Source organism: Aulonocara stuartgranti, assembly GCF_965226115.1.
Source record: "Aulonocara stuartgranti genome assembly, chromosome: 7".
Taxonomy (NCBI): Eukaryota; Metazoa; Chordata; class Actinopteri; order Cichliformes; family Cichlidae; genus Aulonocara; species Aulonocara stuartgranti.
In genome coordinates, this window is record NC_138945.1 from 53225772 (window position 1) to 53241725 (window position 15954).

Sequence of the window (15954 nt, forward strand, 5' to 3'; positions counted from 1 at the left end):
TAACTCGATATCACGATACAGTGTTGCGTCAAATAAATAATAAAGGGTTTCTCTTCGAGTTCACCTTGTTTGCATCCTGTACTTGTCCAGATGCAATCACAAGATGGCAGCATAGGCAAGCTCACATCTGTATTCATATCTCCAGAAAATACACCATAATGCAATCTCCATTGTTCCCAGTAAAGATTGACTACACCATGCTCAACACGAGGAAGCCCGCGGAGCGTAGAAAGCAGGGGGAAACGGCTTCTGTTGTTTGTGTAATTAATCCTGTTGGATCAGAGATGGAACACAAGTGGATTCTGTTGTGGCGTCCTCATGGTGGGGCGCAAACCAACCAGCAAGGAGGGAGGTCTACCCTTTCGCTTGTGTGTATGTGTGTGTGTGTGCCTCTCCATGAATTGTGTGTGGTCTGTGGGCCTTGGTACGACAGTGAGTCAGCCAAGTAGCCTCCACACGGTGACACAGTTCACCTGAACCAATACCATTCTTCACAGAGAGGAGCCTATAATTAGGTGCTAATTTTCTCTGGTTCCACTGTGACATGATGCTGGGGGCCATGGCGAGGCAAGACAGAGCGCGTGGGTGCATCTGATGAACAGTGGCGAGAACTCGACTCGAGACCATCTGGCCGAGTGGCTGACGCTGCCCGCTGCTGTCTCTGCTGACGCTGGGACTGGGGCAGGGCCCACCCACGTCAGTCTGTCCTCCCCGTACCGCTCCTCCGGACCGGGACCCAGGCGTCTGTCCACCACAACATGTTTATCTCGAGTGGATGCCAAGTGAATTGGGTGCAGCGATCCAGCAGCATAGAAAAAAAGAGGAAGGGGGGCGGGGGGGTACAAGCATAGGGGGGAGGAAGAGGAGAGGGCAAAGAGAGGGGAAGAGAGTGTGGGAGGAAGAGGCTGAGAAAGATGGATTAGAGTAAGAGAATGGGATTAAAAGAATCCAGATGGAAGAAAGGAAGACAGGCCCACAGACAGACAGACACACACACACACACACACACACACACACACACACACACACACACACACACACACACACACACACATAAAGACACAAAAACAGAGAAGCAGACAAACAAAAGTACATTAAAGACAACCTAAAAAAACTGACTGCAGATGAAGCAATCAAATCGCTGTTCTAGGTCATTGAGAGCATCCTAATGCAGTGCATAACTTTACCGTCAAAGATAGCACTGGTGTTCGACTATTGGAAGATGAGGGGGGGGGGTTTCTGCATCGAGATGCTTCTCCCTCTCTCTCTCTCTCTCACACACACACACACACTTACCGACAAACACATAAGTCTGGATTATGTTAAAAGTAAAATTGTGTAAAGGCATGCCCCCAAAAGCTTTTGAAGATGGTGCTCTCGGGGCAAAAAACTCATTCTCCAGCGTGCCCCTATCATGCTGACTCCTGTTCTCTTCTCTCTTTTCCATCTACTCTGATCCAGCCTTTCCCACCCTCCCTTTCTTCCTTCCCTCCCCGCCTCCCCCGAGTTTAATTTTTCCTCCCGCTCCTTAAACTCCTATCAATCTAAGCTTCTGCAGTTTATTTCTCATCTTCCTTCCTCTGTCACTGAGAGCCTTGTCCCCAGGCCTGCATCTTCTACCTTTGACCTCTATCTGTCAATGCCGGCTGTCTCCTCAACTCAGATGGAAATCCCGGAGGATTGGGTCACAAGACATTGACATCTCTCGGAGCAAATAATGAAAAAAAAAGGGGAAATGAACCAGCAAACAAACAGCTAAACGAGTGTTTGCACAAACAAATGGTTGCCCGGCCGGGTTAATGAATGAACATGTAGGGAGAGAGAGAGAGGGATTGTTGTAGCAATGCATCCATTCAATTTCCATCCAAGCCTGAAGATTCTGCTGTGTAATTGCTTCATGCATAGTTGATACACTGCATAATCAACCAAATATGCTGGATTTTCTCTGTTTGTGTAGATCTGGACTTTGAGGGCCACTGGAAAGTTAGGATTTGGAGTTGCTTTTAACGCAAAAACTCATTCATATCTGAGCGCTCAACGTTCTCCTTTCAAACACACAGGCACACGCGGGACCAGTGAAAGGTATGCTCTCCTGTAGTTGAATCAGGACCGCGATGTGTTTTATTCATATAGATGAAATATTCATTAGCCTGTTGTCGCTCTGCTTTTGTCTGTGTCTCTTACACGTAAGCCGATTAAAAATCAAGACGGACTATGGCTGCAAATTGGTTAGCTTCGTGTAGGGGTGTAAAAACAATGCAAATGGATGGACGGAGTTCCCAATGGGCGTCAGCAGATTGTGTTCATGCAGCATGCAAATGCGTAAAGCATGAAGCTGGTCCAAGCCCTCAAACCAGTTGCTGAATAGTTGCTGCACTATAGAGAGGGATGGATTTCTGTTGATGGAAGCCTCCAACGAGAGATGCATACCAAAGACCTCCCACCCTAAGAAAGCATTTTCACACAAAGCAAGAGGCACACATTTCTGCCATATACACACATACATATAAGCTTGGCCAGTCATTCATGCTCGAACAGAGCAGACTCGAACAGGCAGGCAGCACCACGCACACGAAAAGAAACAGCGTGATGTGAAATGGTTTAGCTTCATGAGGTGTATGAACAGCAACAGCCCGAGGCAGGAGAAATGACAGGGAGAAAAAGCGTCCTTTTTCCTCTGAGAAAGGTGTGTTCACACTTCTTTTGTGGAGCAGCAGGGACATGTCAGGGGCAAAGTCCCCATGTCTCCATCTCTAATTGGAGCGTATCCCTCTGCCCTGTCCCCATCGCACTATGGTGAATGCAGGATGCTGTGCTAATGGATAGCCCCCCTGCGGAGGGCTTGTCCTTGATGTGCGATTTGACGGCAGCCCTTGCTGAGGGTAGACTGCAGATTAGAGGCAAATCAGAAGATTTGTTTGTCCTCTCCAAGCGGGGTGGGACATTCAAGGAGAGAGACCAGCCGTGTGCTGTGATGGAGTGGGTTGGACCGGTACGACAGATGTGTGTTAGTGTGACTGATGTGTTTTGGGTGAGCAGGCTGCGCTGGGTCACCGACACCTGGAGAACGAACATAAGCCCGTCCAAGAAATGCCTGGGCATACTGATGCTGTGTTTGTTTCGATCACTGTCCAAATGGCGAGCTGAGCCAAAGGTAGCTTTCTGTGATAGCACCTTTGGTGAAGATTTAGGAGAAGATAACGATGTTGTAATTACCTGTGCTAAATTGGAACTGTGGCTGCTCAATGAGGTATAAACAAGGTTGCTCTGGTCCCCTTGGGGTAATTGTTTCAGAAGCCTGCAACAGCCCGGTCCAGTGATGGTGAAATTGGAAGGGGTGGTATCCTGTAATTTCTCAGACCACTGAAGCGTGCCCTGTGTGTGGGCTGAAACTCAGGCTGATTCCAAATGGAAGCATAACTTTTTGTTCCCTCTTACTGTAAGAGTCAAAGTCATTGGTCTCAATCGGCTTTAAACCTGGAGATGATAGGGGCCTGTGGGTCATTGGGCACCACCTGTGCTGTCTTTTGCATTTCAGTGAGTATCCCATTTCCTATTACGGAACACTTTGTTCGGTCACAGGCGCAGATTTTTTTGAAAATGCTGTATTAACATATGCGCACAGGTGGTTAAATCTATGTTCCAATAAGCAGAAATAGTTCTGAAGGGAAAAAAAGAAGAAGCATATCCTACTCGACACTCCTTGCAGATGGCTTGTCTGTTAATATTAGCATAATAGCATTCTGAGCACACTTGCAGAAATTCACTTATTCATCACAGCATCGGGCCAAGCTAAATAATACCGCGGCCCTTGAGCTTTCAAGGGGCGACATGATTTCAAATATTTGAAGCAGATTCACTGTGTACAGTCTAAACAAGTGCTCAAATTAATTGCTGAATGCTAATACAAGCAGACAGCACTGCACGGTGAGATGTCATGCCCGTCATGCAGGCTTGACCACAGGAAAACTGCGAAGCAATGGGTTATCCCTCTGATCTGGCTGGCTCAATCCTGGTCCCACATCACACCATGTAACCAGAATTCGCGGCCACAGCCTTAACGCTGTGAGCTCCCTCTGATTTAAAGCCCTACTTTTCATTTTATCTTTTGTATGCGACTGACCAGCGCAGCATCGCTTCAAAACATGAACCACAACTAGTTATATCAAAGTTTCATTATTCTACAGTCACCCCTTTTTTCACTGTACCACAAAACAGCCTGAACCTCATGGTGGGCTTTCTGTAAGACTGAAAGATAAGAGGGATCTGAAATAACACGCCGCAGCAAACTCGCACAGGTAATGTCTTTTTTGACTGCTGTAAGAGAAAATGCAATATAATGCATCAAAGTCACATAGATTAAAACACCCACCCACACACCCACACACACAAAAGCATAGGGCAGCCACCAAAAAGCATGCAGTGCAGCTTCTCGCTGACATGCTCCGGGCCATGCTTAATAGCGTGTTGCTTACATTATTTTAAAACTTTAAACTAGAGGCCTCTTTATTAACATGCATATTACATTATCGAGATGGTCCAGGCCACATTACTGTCATGTATGCCCATCAAAGTCCCCCATGAATTTAATTAAGCGTGTTGTCTTTAGTATGCTACGGGCTGCTCATAAAGACGTCACGTAGCGGAATACATTTCGTGCCCTTCCCCCATCTTCATCAGAACGATTCAGTAGATTTCACTACTCGACAGTGGACTGATGAAGGCAGAAGAATGAAAATATTGACTTTCTGGAAATCTGGGGGCAGATGTAATCATGACAATGATCATCACAGAAAATCAATCCTTAATATTGTCACGAAAGCTATTCCATAAATAGGATATTATAATTGCTGCACTGAATATCACATGGTGACATTTACATACCACAGAGACATTGTTGTGCCTACAGGCAGAGAGCGCAACCATGCAGATTACAGATATTTATTCATGTACAGCAGAAGTGGTGATTTAACAAAATAAAGTGTTTAAATTCAATTAAAGATGAGTAAACATAAACCCTTAAAGGCACCCTCAGTTGTTATTTTGAGTTTACTTAATAGAAAAAACAATGTTGTACTCATGAATACACATTAATTAGTGGGTGATTATGTATTCTAACGAACTCGCACGTTCTCATAAACGTGCAATTAAACCATTATACACAGGAGCGAGCGCCAGTTTGTGGAAGCTGCCATGTTGTCCCACCATCTTGAATACAGGGGCCGAGAGAGACCAGTCACACATTTAGTACGCCAAAGGCAGAGGACAAGAGAACTCGTAAGTGTTCATGTGCAAATTTTTATGTATGTTTTAGCTTCAGATTCAAGCTATGAAAGAGCTTGTTTAATCGTCAGAGATGGGTTTCCCTTCACCACAGATGTGAAAGAAACAACTTGAACTTCCTTATTTTCACTTATTTTCACGGACCGGCCTTTAAGGTGTCGCGGATAAATACAACAAAATAAAACTAGTACCGAAAAAAAGAAGATTTATTCATAACACACGTGAAAACACCCAGGAAAACCGAGTTAACGATAAAAAACGTTAACAAAATAACGCTGAAAACCGATAAAAACCCTGAAAACCATACATTTCACACCTGAGCCTCAACTCTCGCGACCCGGTACCAAACGACTCACGGACCGGGGGTTGGGGACCGCTGCTCTAGGACATTAAAACGTGCATAAATATTTATTGCCAGCAGATTAGACATGTGACCCCAATACCTCTGAAGAGCTGACAACAACCCGGCTGGTTTTAAGCTAACATTATGTCAGCTAACTCTGATAAACAGCTTGATTACATTCTCACAATGTACGAGAGTTTATTCACTAACGATCTAGGTTTAAACCTGGAAGCCTCGAAAGAATTACGCACTTAAAATGTGCAATCTACTGACATCTAGTGGTGAGATTTTACACACAGTTACTTTAAACATGTAGGCTTTCCCCTGACTGCTAACTCTTACATTCTAATCCACGAGTAAAGACAGACATCTTATTTGGGTATGAGTATCAACTATGCCTGTCACAACCCCGTTGTCTTCATTTTAAAAAATACTTCTGGATTATGTGGATCATTTGCTTTTAAACCCTTAATAATTAACAGTGGGTTGGATGACTTTATGAAGTGAGAAATGAGCCACTCTTAAAGACAAAGAAGCCCACAGAAAATTATCATCTGATTCTGTTGTTTCCATTCAGAGCGCCGGACCCTCTTGACGTCTTTCAGCTCACTGCTTTAGTTTTACAGCTCCCGAATTTACTGCTGCTGGCTGCGTGCCGAGGAAACACCAACTGCACTTGTAGTGCGAACTGAAACATAACCCCAGTGTTGCTTAAGCTCTGCTTTATGTGCAAACAGACAGCTGTTTGCTAGCACGTATCAACTTTACAAGATTATAATATGTCACTATCAATTCTGCCGGGCGGGCATTAATTCTACATCACAACAAAGCAATAAAATGTTGTCTTGCCGATGCCAGCCTCTCCTTTTTATCCTGTCATGGTGGAAGACTTTATAAGACATTATAATATGGATCAAGTGGGTAATGAGATGTGGCTCAACCTTGAATTTCATTTGCAACATCCGGAGTCTCATTGTCATGTGCATATATTGCCCCTTTCTCTGTAACGAACATTTAATGGAGCATTTTTGTTTGTTTGTTGTGTTTTTTTTTTTTTTTTTAACATGACAGGGGAGGGGGTTAGGGAGAGCTTACAATTACGCTATTATTCCCAGTGTGCCCTGTTAGGCTAAATACTTCAAATCCATCAGAAAAGACATAATTAATCTGGTTCATTTGACAGGGATAATAAACCCTGTGTAATAAGAATTATGTGAAAGTGATTGGCAGCTTGTCGTTGGGTCTTTAGGTGAAGAAAATAAGAGGGAGCTCAAATATGTGTGCGCGCGCTGATGTACATGCCCAAATTATGTGTGTGTGTGTGTGTGTTTGTCTATATTTATGGTGGTGCTGGGGGGGTTAGTGTGAGGGGGTGCGATACAGTTTGTGTGTTGTGATCCAGTCCCAGCTGTGTCTCATTAACTGCTGTCATTTTAATCCTCTTAGTCAAATCCCATAATTTTGTCCATCAACAAAAACAGAAGCAACAGGGCAAGAATAAGCTGCAGCTTCAGCCATTGCGAACGGAGGAAGTCAAGACGGAGTCGACACACAAACGCAGCTACCCCGGTGTTATGTAAAACAATCAGGGAGGCTTTGCTTTTAAAATTTCATTGACTGTTTTTGGTGCACAGCCACTGTTAATCTGGTTTGGACTCCAGGAGTTCAAAGGATTTGTTGTTTGTGGCTCCACTCGGTTCATCTGCAGATTCCTCCCGGGGATCATCAGCAGATCAGGTTGCGTTACGTAGCACTCTGAATTCCTGCACATTCCCTTCTTCTTCCCATGTGAATTTATTTGAAAATGTATGACTGATTCAGTTTCTGCCTCCGAGTGGCCCGACAGTCCTCTCCCCTCTGCGATGAAAGCTATTTTCTTCTCTTTCCTCACACTGACAGCTGGTGTGTGCTCTTCACCGCCAACACTTCAGCACAGACCAGCTCTATGTATAGATCGCTGTCATTGAAAAAGCCTATTTCGGTTTGCTCTTGGTGCTATGAATATATGTGCAACATTCTCCTGCGCTTTATTTCCGACGCAATTGCCTCCTTTTTTCCAAATGAGTGCAGTAACGCTGCGACGCACAAGCTCTCGCCAGGGTACATAAAAAGCCGACTTTCTTCGCGATGAGAAACTTGACTTGATTGTCCAAATGTCAAGTTGTCCCTTGAGAGGCTTTGTAATGCACACAGAGCTTGTGGTTTGTTTTAATTGTGACATTTATGAGTTGTAGGAGAGCAGCATTTATGCCACCTTTCCCCTGTGCCAAAGCTACCCGGAGGAATTTATTTTCTTTCTTTCTTTTTTCCACGAGAGTGAGTCGTCCATTAATTGTGGGCACAACTGGTGAATCGATCTGTCAGGTAGTATTTTCCCGAGCTGCAAATTAGTTTCCCCAGCAGCTGTTACACTAAGTATAAGAGGGCTGAAGAGTGTCTCTGCCCAGTATAAAGTAATACTACACTGCGTTGCCATAGCTTCCCATGATGCCTATAAAGTTCAAATCAACACATTGCAATTACCATCTATTCCTCAGTGAATGTCTGCCTGCAGTGGCTGCCTCCACCAGGAGAGTTAGGACAAGCTTCACTGCTTTATTCCCCTGCATGTCATCCTGGACTGAAAAACAAGATTAAATTGGTTCTGCTCAACTATTTGCTGTCAGCTAAAAGTAGATGGTTCAGCCTCGGAGAAAAAGGTATTCTGAGAATGTGCGACCAAACACTCGCTCGCGCAGACAACAGAGGTGTGTGCGGACGCAGATGCACGTGCACAACCTGACACTCGCACACAAATAAACGAAACAAATTCAAAGGCGAGCTCGAAAATGCGCACGCGCAATCAAAAATAAGGCATGCACAGGAAGACGATTGCACACACGCATGAAAACACACGCTGTGGAAACACACACACAAACGGACCACACGTTCAAGCATTAGTGGCGTGTCAGAAGTCTGTCATTTCTTGTTTGGAAGATGTGAAGGCATAGGCCAGATTTGTGACCTTTGTTGTGACTGTGAGGCGTGTTTCTCTCTCTTTGGAGAAGATGATTAATTTCTGTTATTTACATTACTGCCCTGAAGGCTTCTCGATAGGCCTCATGCATTTGTCATTTCCACTGCGCTGTTTTTCAAATGGAAATGAAATAGAATGTACAGCCTCCTGGGTGTACCTCACCAAGAGTCTTTAAAGCAGAGAAGACGCTAGGAAAAAAAAAAAAAGAAAGGAAAAAAAATCGGAGCTATTTGCTCATAATAAAACGGCCGTGTCAACATGGTGCTGCAGCATTCACACAGTGCAGTCTTGAGGCTCTGGTAAACAATACATCCTCGCCATTTCCACCACCACTGTTCTTGCTTAATTAGAGCTCTGATTGGATGGGCACAGCTCATAAAGCAGCCATAACACTGGTTCAGTCAGCTGCAGATCTGCACTGCTTTTTAACATTATTTTATCGCCTGCAGGAACCAGTAGATCCCCAGATGTCTGCCTGTGTATTCCCATACATGCAGCTAACACACACACCCACGTCTCAGTGAAACACCTTGTGAATTTGTGTTCACCATGTTCTCACTTCCCATTCTTCCTCTCCTCCAGCAGTTCAGGGCTTATTTCTTTCACCTCCTGGGAGTGTGGCAAGAGAGTAAAAGAAAAGTGAGAAAAACTTGAAGGTGTCCTGAGAGTGCTTTTGCCATACGGAAAAAGCTGCGGCTAATCCTCAGAGTGTCACTCTCCGCATCCTAAATAAGAACAACCTTTCGTACGGTATTTGCAGACACTTCCCAATATGTGACTAGGCTCTAGCCCACCTCACACAACCTTGGAAAAATAAAACCAATCAACTCTTCATCATCATCGTCTTTTGTTCTGACCAACAAAACTGAACTGTATTTGCTGTTGGAAGAAAAACAGAAGCACAAAGTCACCGCTTTCATTACTAGAGCCTGGTGATTTTTACCTAAATGGTCTGATTAGAAAACAGCAACCACTGATGAGCCATAAATGAGTTATGGTCATTTATGCTAATCAAAGCAACACACACACACACACACACACCATACAAGCACCTTGTTTTATGTTAAACAAACACTTTATTTTCCCAGTGAGAGACGCTGGCATTTGTTCCCCTGGGCTGTATTACTACAGCTGGTCTATAGCTATGATCATAACTTAACGTCTCCATAATGGGCTTGGCCCTCTGAGCAAGCTGACCTGTTAGGTCTGGGACTGCTTGACAGCAGTAATTACACATGTGAGCTATTTAAATGAGCATGATTAGCCAGTAACAAGCTGGAAGAGCGAAAGGAGGTGATTAGACAACGGCATGCTGATTCATCCGCCAGTGGGGGAAAAAAACCAAGCCGCTGCAGGTGAATATTTGTGTTGCTTTATGCAGCAAAAGTTGATCTAATGATGTTTATACACCTGGTGGTGAACTCAACCATAATGAGAAAGTTAAATTGTAATAAAATGGGGTTTTTACCACTCTAATTTAGACGCGAGGCACACCGAGGCAGGATGAAATGGAAGTGCTTTTATGGTGCCGCTCAGGCAGATCAGAAAGTGGAAATATATTTAATATCAGCAGTTCAGTTTGTGTCGTTCACCTTGTGTTTGTTTCAGCCTCTTGGTTAATTTAACCACATGCTTGAGTTGTAGCGTAGCCCCTGAGCTGCTCTCAAAGCCTCAGCGTTGCCCTCGGGCACTTTTTTCCCTTCTGTAGGAAAAAAAAAGATACCAATGTCTTAGCGTATCAAAATGTTGCGTCTTAATGTGGCAGCTTTATTTATAGAATGAAGGTTTTAGAATTATTTCAGCATCAAAAGGCACCCGCTGTGTCATTCTAAAGTCTGTATGTGCTCCTTGCCATCGTAACATCTGACAAGCAGCTCCAGGCACTTCACTGTGTGCACTGTGAGCAAGAGTCCAACTCTGGCAATGTTTTCATGTGATTTCAGTAATGCTCTCTGTCCAAACGTTGTTCCATTTAGATATTCATGAACAGAAACATCCCTCTTCAATTACTTTCTACAGCAGTAGCTCATGGATGTGTCCAAATATTTGATTCCCTGTGAAAGATAAATGAAAGCACTCAGTGATGAAGTTATGACAGGGTTCCTATGATCATGATATGAAAGTTAAAGGCATCACCACAAAAAAATGGAAGAAGAAGAAACATCCAACCATCCAACCATGCCTAAGTTTTAACTCTTTGGGTGACTAAGCTAGAACTGATGCTGACCTAGAGGTGGCGGCTCAGCATAAAACATAAAATGCCCCCCCCCCCCTTACAAAACGTGATAAAATGGTGCATTAAGCAGAACATGACACCGAATTCTACTCAGTGATTTGTGGCCCTGGAGTAGGTCAATAATAACGCCGGACACATCTTCAGTAAACGCTCAAAAATCCATGCTCCATGCTCAAACACACATTCCATAATGATCTTTCACTCAACTTGAAAAACTTGTACAGTAGCAGCCAACTTCCACCAGCCTCTGCCATTAATAACATGTTAACGATGTATGTCTGCTTTGAAATTATAATATTTTTGCAAGGGCTCCATTTGAAATCCATCACAAATGCAAGGAGGGGTTGGGGGTATTCTGAATATGTAGCTGAGGAATTATCAGAACAAGGCCCTTCGCTGTCTGTCTGTCATTAAAACACTGTCAGATGCGCTTCGGCGAGGGGTGGTGGTGGTGAGGGAAGCGGGGGGGACACGACGACTGTTAAAGGGAGCACGGGGACTTATCTGCTCAGCTGTAAAATGATTTTCTGTCTCTTCAAGAGATACTGTGAGTGTGTGTGGGGGGGTATCAGTGATCTGAGAGTAATTAAGATATGGGCTCACATCACACAAGGGCTTTGCACGTGGGAGACGAACAGATAAAATTGAATGTGAAATAGTTGAGTTTAAAGGGGGACTTTGATTAATTACAAAACTCTCAACGGACGGTCCACCCCCTCTTAAATTGAACTGCCATCCAATAGCAGCTGCTCAGGAGCTGACGACCTCAACACCTCCGCTTTATCTTTAATAGGCAGGTTATCTCGTTATTCATTGCAGCTCACCCATTCAGTTGTTATATTGCTCTTTCTGCAAGACTGAAATACATCATTATCTTTGTATCAAGCTGTTCCATGTACAGATTTTCTTTAAAGGGTAAGACAATCGTGTCTTCAATGGAATTTCAATTGAGTTTTATTGAGTTTATGACATATACCCATACTGGTCTTTTCCCTGTTACTCTATACACACTGTTTGCTAAAGATGCCGATTAGAAGGTTCGCTCAGTGGTATATAACTATATCTAACTCTGATGCTTCACATGAATAAATAAATAAATAAATAAACATTTGTGGGAACACACTTGCCTACCTTCTTGCTGAGAGTAAGATGAGAAGATTACCATGGCTGTCATATCTACCCATCCCACATTTGGCTAACTTAGTTCTGCACCAAGAGTGAAAATAGGAAAGAAAGTGGTACATACCTCTACATGGTATGACAAACAGTCTCTTCTTAAATTTTGTCCTTTTTCGACAGATAAACAAATATGGTGTAAAATTCTAGGCAGACTTTGTGATGTTTGAACAATGACGGTCTAGCTAGTATTTATGCTAAGGTATGCAAACCTGCTGCAGGCTGTATCATTCTATTAAAAAATGAGATATGAGTGCTATCAATCTTTTAATTAATTTTTCATTATCTCTTTTCAAAATGCTGAATTCCTTGAAAGGGTAGTTGTGAAACTGCTGGATAATCAGTTGAGGCATGGTTTATTTGAAGGGTTTCAGTCAGGATCTGAATCCATTATAGCAGTAGAAAAACAGCACAAGTGAAGGTTACGACCAGGGGTGCACATAAGTGGTCCGCAGGTGCGCATGCGCTGTCAAAGAAAAGACGCGCACCAGATAAGAAGCAGCAACGCGCGTTTGCGTACATAAGATTTTCTAGAGGAGGACAGACATTTGTTTAGAACTCTTAAAGATGTCGGAGAAGCAAGCTCCTTTAAGCAATTACTTTGGTGTTCCTCCACCTCCAAAGAAAAGAAGAAGAAGTGTGTATTCTCGGAGAAGTGGTTGCAGGAGGTGAGCTGGCTTCAAACAAATAATGAACACACAGAGATGTGGCGCAGAATATGCCGTAAAAATCCCACTCTAGCGGACAAAAACAGTGCCTTTTATATGTACGCAAACACGTGTTACAACTTCTTATCGGGTTCACGTCTTTTATTTTGATAGCGCGTGCACACCTGCGGACCACTTATGTGCACCCCTGGTTATGAATGATCTTCTTATAGCTTTTGACAATGAACTCATCTCTGTCCTGTTAGACCTCAGTACAATGTTCAATTAATCACAAAATTTTACTACAGAGTATATCTGACAGATTTTGATTTGTGCATATAAACCTAATATAATTTAAGCCTTTGTCGCCCAGAAAAATTATTCATGGAGTTCCACAAGGTTCTGTGTCGGGACCAATACTTTTCACATTATACATACTCTCTTTAGGCAAGGCAAGGCAAGGCAAGTTTATTTGTATAGCACAATTCAACAACAAGGTGATTCAAAGTGCTTTACAGAGACATTAGAAACAAGAACAAATAAAAAGCATGATTTAAAATTGAATAAAACAAGCAAATAAACTAACTAACTAATTAACAAACAAACAAACAAACAAACAACAGTATATAAAATCAAAACAGATAAAATCAGAACAGTAGATAAAATCAGTAGTTAAATGTAAGTTTTGAAATTTAAGCTTAAAGTGTGGATTTGGTGCTTTATTCAAATGCAGCTGAGAACAGGTGAGTCTTCAACCTGGATTTAAATAAACTGAGTGTTTCAGCTGATCTGAGGCTTTCTGGGAGTTTGTTCCAGATATAAGGAGCATAAAAGCTGAATGCAGCTTCTCCGTGTCTGGTTCTGACTCTGGGAACTGATAAAAGACCGGATCCAGATGACCTGAGGGATCTGGATGGTTCATACTGGGTCAGGAGGTCATTGATGTATTTTGGTCCTAAACCATTCAGAGCTTTATAGGCCAGCATCAGAACTTTAAAGTCTATCCTCTGACGGACAGGCAGCCAGTGTAAGGACCTCAGAGCTGGACTGATGTGGTCCACTTTTTTGGTCTTAGTGAGGACTCGAGCAGCAGAGTTCTGAATGAGCTGTAGTTGTCTGACTGATTTTTTAGGTAGACCTGTAAAGATGCTGTTACAGTAATCAAGCCTACTAAAGATGAATGCATGGACTAGTTTTTCCAGGTCCTGTTGAGACATCAGATCTTTTATCCTTGAAATATTCTTGAGGTGATAGTAAGCTGACTTTGTTATTGTCTTAATGTGTTTTTCTAAGTTTAGGTCTGCATCCATCACTACACCCAAATTTCTCGCCTGGTTTGTGGTTTTTAGATGTATAGATTGAAGTTCTCTGGTGACCTGTAATCGTTTTTCTTTGGCGCCAAAGACTATTACCTCAGTTTTGTTTTTGTTTAGCTGGAGAAAATTGTGGCACAACCAGTCATTGATTTCCTCAATGCATTTACCAAGATAATATTATTAAAAAACTCTGTATATATTGTCATTGCTTCGTAGATGATAAGCATCCAAAAAGCCACATGATGCTAATTAATTAAACTACAGGCATAAGGTCTAGATCAGCGGTCCCCAACCTTTTTTGTGCCACGGATCAGTTTATATCCGACAATATTTTCACGGACCGGTCTTTAAGGTGTCGCGGATAAATACAACAAAATAAAACCAGTACCAGTACCAAAAAAATAAAGATTTATTCATAACACAGGGCAAAAGACCCAGAGAAACCGAGTTAACGATTAAAAAAAATAATGATGAAAACCAATAAAAACCCTGAAAACCATAAATTTCACGCCCAAGCCTCAAGTACTGGTCCGTGGTCCGGGGGTTGGGGACTGCTGGTCTAGATCACCTCTAGTGTTCTACTTTTTAATTTAGATAAAACTGGGGTCATATACCCTGCCTTAAAAATCTTAAAAGCGTGTTTTCTAAACAGATACTTTGGATGGCATTACCTTGGCCTCCAATAACACCATGAGGAATGTGGGAGTCATTGTTGATCAGGATATATCCTTCAACGTGCATAAGTAAATATGTAGGGCTGCTTTTTCCATCTGTAAAATTAGAAGCGTCCTTTCTCAGAGTGATACTGAAAAACTAGTTCATGCATTTATTACTTCTAGGCTTAACTATTTTAATTCATTATTATCAGGCTACTCTAAAAGCTCCTTGAAAAGCCTCCACTTAATCCAAAACACTGGAGAGAGAGTACTAACAAGGACCAGTAAGACAGACTATATTTTTACCACATTAGCTTCTCTTCACTAGCTTCTTGTTAAATCCAAAATTTAATTTAATTTCAGGCCCCATCATATCTTTAAAAAGTTCATACTACCTTATTATCCCAGCAAAGCACTTTCCTCTCACACTCCAGGCTTACGTGTAGTTCCTAGAGCTCCTAAAAGTAGAATGGGAGGCAGAGCTTTCAGCTTCTGGGCCCCTCTTCTGTGGATCCAGCTCCCAGTTTGGATTCAGGAGACTGACACCCTCTTTATTTTAAATATTAGGCTTAAAATTTATAATTAGGGTTGGATCAGATGACCCTGAACCATCCCTTGAGTATGCTGCAGTAGACTGAGGCTGCTGGGGGGCTTCTGATGATGCACTGAGCATTTCTTCACATCACATCTTTTCACTCCCTACAGGGATATACACCGCTATTGCATTAATCATTAGTAATTATTAAACTCTGGCTCTCCCTTCAGTAGTGGGTCTTTTGTCCTGCCTCCCATTTCTCTCTTATCTTTCCCCTCACCCTCAACCAGTTGTGGGAGATGGCTACCTCTGAGCCTGGTTCTGTGTTTTCCTGTTAAAAGGGATCATCTGATTGTTTATATATATATATATATATATAGATAGATAGATAGATAGATAGATAGATAGATAGATAGATAGATAGATATTGTAGTGTCTTTATCATATCAAGTGTACCATTAGCCCCCTAAGTGATAGTAATGCATCCACAACCCCACATTTAAAATAATTTGGTGATATACATCCACTCTATACATAAATCAGACATACGGGGTTCTGGCTTGCAGTCTGGCTTTGCTGCAGTCATCGGAGCCTCTGGTACACAATTTATGTGTGATTTTTTTTTAAAACATGACAATGAAATCAAACACACTGCCAATACAGAAAAAACCCAGCTGGACAGAAAAACACAAAAATGGAAGACTATTAGTCAGAGATTGGCCTCCCTGGAGCCCGAAGGTTGTGGT

The 15954-nt window shown here is 42.6% G+C and overlaps 1 protein-coding gene across 4 annotated transcripts in view; it reads left to right on the forward strand.

The window, feature by feature from the left end:
- The first annotated feature begins 4981 nt into the window (after positions 1 to 4981).
- LOC309709963 (A-type voltage-gated potassium channel KCND2-like) overlaps positions 4982 to 15954 on the forward strand; it is a 51944-nt gene continuing 40971 nt past the window's right edge. For 2 of the 4 annotated variants that reach the window (XM_082539003.1, XM_082539005.1), the window contains exon 1: positions 4982 to 5277. The gene's annotated coding sequence lies outside the window, so the exon portion shown is untranslated. Of the gene's footprint in view, positions 5278 to 9258; positions 9393 to 15954 lie in introns of those variants that run through there. The other 2 variants (XM_082539004.1, XM_082539006.1) reach the window with 1 other exon arrangement.